The following is a 4,087-nucleotide window of genomic DNA, read 5'->3' on the forward strand; positions in this document are numbered from 1 at the left end:
CCACCCCCACGAGACCTGTAGAACCTATCCAGCGAAAACATTATCATCATCATTACCATCTGTGATATTATTTTTATATTTCTTCAGGGCGAGGTGGGTTGGGGGGCGGGACCGAGCGGCCAGTTGCGGTCCACACCGAAATAGTCGTGGCCGCCGCACTATTCTGGGCAAGCGTCGCGACGCCAGGCCGAATAAATGGCCCGCGCCCCTCCTGTTGCATTGCTCCAAGTCGGTGAACCCCCGTTCCAGAGGGAGAGTCCACTCGTGTGCGCTTTTGACAATGGGCAGGTCCCAAAATAGCTACCGCTAATCGCCATGTGTGTGGGTTTCTTTCTCGTTTGGTGGAAGCGTCCTATGCTGCTCGACTATAAGGCTCTGCGGGTGCGCTGGGTTCGACTCTTGGTATTTCCTTTTGAAAAGAAGAAAACGACAAGCAAGACTGAAACCCAGATTCCGAGGCCTTGCCTCCGAGAGGACTGTTATCTTTTTCCGTCCCGACCCAAGGGTTACGCGGGTACTGCGTAGTCTTTCAGTCTCACCTTGCAACACCTGTAAGTCCGACAACCCCGGGAGTGTGAACCTCGGTGTGAACACTGTGGTTGGAAGCGGCTGATCCCTTTACGAACTCAGAAGTCGCCGCCGACTGTGGGGGGAGGGGCGTACTCACTCAGTTTTAATCGTTTTGACCGGGTAGGGGGGGGGGGCTTGAGCATTTACGGCGCCTAGCGGACTTTTGACTGTTCGGTGACGTGGGGCTGCACTCCGTCATAGTCGCGGTGTTTCCCTCACTCCAGTACCGCCTCATGGCCTCTGCTGAAGCCTGTTCGTCTTTGAAGCAAATTCTCCCTAAATTTCAGCATACCGGAAAAGTCGGAGAAAAATAGGTCGGGGAAAATTAGGTCGGACAAAACCTAGGTCGGACAGTACTTTTTGGGATTTTGGAAGAATCACCAGGTCGGAGAAAAAAAAGGTCGGACAATCTAGCTGCACCGAAACTGATCGCATCAGTGGAAAATGATGTCGGTGTACTTGACAGTCATCACTATACACGTCGCAGTGGAGAGGGGATGAGTGAGCGAACAGAAAGTACACGTACAGTACAACGTGCCTTTGCCCTGCCCCCCTGCCCTCCCATCCCCACTGTAGCTGCGAAACAAAGGGATGAATACTGAATACTCGCTGGGATATGTCCCGATGTCTTTGTTGAGGGGAGTGCGGGGGTAGTAGAAGAGGAAGAATAAGAAGAAGAACAAGAAAAACAGAAAAAACAAGAACAAGAATCGATGCAATAATTCTCAAAGATTATGAAAAACTCGGTCGCGCTATAAACAAGGCAAGACGGTAAACACGACGCTTATTTATAGTCGGAGAAAAAGAAAAAAAAAAAAGAAACATTGTCAGAAATGACTTTCGCTCGACAGATTCCTCTGCGAAGATACGGCATGGCCTAGGGGGTCGGGGAGGAGAGGAGGGGGCAAAAGGTTGGGGACGAGACGGGCGTGGGGTGTCTGGACCGTGGAGAAAAAGAGCAGGAAAGGTACACCGAAAAAAATATTTATCACCGAGCCCTTAGCATTTCGTTTCCAGACTCAAATGGTGGGGTGCAATGAAGTTATTTGCCCCAGGATGAAAATGCATCCGTCGTATTTATACACACTTTTATTAACACACCGACGCGTCCTACAAACAAAGTTCGATCTCCCGGCGCGCCGTTCAACATTGTCCGATCTCCGGGCGCGCCGTTCAACAAAGTTCGATCTCCTGGCGCGCCGTTCAACGGTGTCCGATCTCCTTTTCAGCTTTTATTTGCACCGTTGGCTTCAAGCCGTGATATCTTCGTTGATAGTTCACTTAAAAGGAAACTAATAAATTCTATGCGATCCTCAAAGATTACGCTACACATTGGACCAATAATAAAATGCTATGATCTTGACGAACAGACGTACGAGGCGTTTAAACTTCCACCTCGCTGCAAACCCCGAAAAGGAGATCGGACAGCGTTGAACGGCGCGCCAGGAGATCGAACTTTGTTGAGCGGCGCGCCCGGAGATCGGACAGTGTTGAACGGCGCGCCGGGAGATCGAACTTTGTTCGTAGGACGCGTCGACACGCCCTTTGTGAGTTTCAGTGGCGAGAACTCATGATTTCATTTCATGCCGCGGGGTAGAAAGAGCCTAGGAGCTCTAAGTAAGCAACCGTCCCTGTGCCGTCGGAGTGGGGAGAAAAATTCTCAGTGTAGAGAGGGAAGCTGTCACCGCAAGCGGCGGGAGCGGCGGGGGAGCCCGCGGCGGGGGGAGGAGGCGAAGAGAGAGGAGTATCCCCAAACAGGGTTAGACGCGTTCCCAGGAAACGGAATCACAAGGTGACTCCCTTCAGCCTCGTCCGCGGTCGTGGCGCCGCCGGTCCTGTGCGGGCGGGGCGAAGCCAGGCGAAGCGGCTGCGGGCTCCACCCCCACAAGCCCCCCCACCCCCTTATCAACAACTTCCGCTGCCACACACACGCTTTTTCGAAAATAAAAATCGTATGCGATTTTTCTTGTACGTACGAGAAAAATAACATCGTGCCATAGTATTTCAATTTTATTTTTAATTTTCTGAATGACGCAGAATGCGTTTAATGCGTAGTCGCTGTTGAGGATCTATTTCGGCTTGCCTTTTTGCCTGAGGCAGGGAATTGTGAAAATGATTTCCTCTAATAATTGATTGTACACCAACAATGTCGTAAATTTGCTATCGGTATCGACAATTTATGACAGACCACAGACCACACTTCGAGAAAAATGATTAGCTATGGTAATTGACTCACGGAGCGCCATAAAACTTGGTTGGTGCATCTTTTCACATGGTTGTAAGAACTAAAAATTTGGATTTCCATTCAAACCGTCATTGTAGTCTCAACTGCTGTATGTCTTATGGTGCTCTCTGAACAAATTCAAGCCAAGAACCTAACGAAAATTCCGAGTTTATTATTTGTTCATTAATACTTGGTGTCAGAACATTTTTGTAACTTTACAATTTTAAAATTACAATGGTATAACTTTTCAACGTTTATAGTTAAAATTTCCCCGTATAATCTACAAATACTTAACACTGGCCGTGCTGCGCGTTACACGGGCGCTTGCTGAGAACAAGTCACTGTAGTTGCGTTAGTAATGAGACCAGACCTCCGGTCGGGCGGTCAGGGGCGGGAGGGGGGGGGTGTGGAGTCGCCGCCTGTCCTCACCTATTTGTCTCCGCCCGAGCGTCCCGACCCAACGATGTCCCATTTTACTGAACCCGCTCGATTTGTCAACAGCAGGGGCAGAGGGCGGCCGGTGCGGCCGGGCGGGTCGGCGCGGGGCCGGGCCGTGCCCCGCTCTTTGTGTCCCCCAACTTGCCCCATTTGACTGAGCGATCTGTTGCCCCTCCCGTCGCGGCCCCGGAGCCTGCGGCGGGGCCTCGGCGGCCGTCGGGCTGAGTGATTCGCTGGCTGGCTGACTCTGCCGCCGCCGCCGCTGGAGGATCCTGATTTCCTGAAGCCATTTACTGGAGTGCGCAGGCCCGATGGGCTGGAATATCGCCGCCGCCCGCCGCCCACCACCACAGGGGGTGCCAACTCCCACGAATGAGGTCGTATATGGGGGCCCCGGAGGGGGCTGGTCGGGCCCCCGCACGGACTCCCAGGGCCGCCTCCCTGCTGCCAGAGCCGCCTGCGGCCGCCTCCGAGCCGCCTCCAACGCCGCCGCCAACGCTGCCGCCAACGCACACACTCTGAAGTTTTGACAAGCGGCGCCTGCGCCTGCCAACATACGACTCGAACGATAATTATTGTCTCGCCTTCGGTGACACATGGCCGCGCTAACGATGCGCTAACAACGGCGCTCGCTCGGTGGGCATTGGCGCCTCGCCACGCCCCGCCACGCTCCGCCAAGGACGGCCTCGGGGTGAGCCGGATACGCCAAAGTCCGGCCGCAAGAAGGAGGAGGAAAGATGGAGAGGGCAGAGACAGAGACAGACAGAGACAGAGACAGAGAGACGGGAGGGGGCGGGGGAAGCACCCGAACTTGATAAAATTACGGAAAGTAAGTCCTCCTAGAATCGAGTGCTG

This window comes from Frankliniella occidentalis, unplaced genomic scaffold (assembly GCF_000697945.3).
Source record: "Frankliniella occidentalis isolate FOCC.00 unplaced genomic scaffold, Focc_3.1 Scaffold310, whole genome shotgun sequence".
Lineage (NCBI taxonomy): Eukaryota > Metazoa > Arthropoda > Insecta > Thysanoptera > Thripidae > Frankliniella > Frankliniella occidentalis.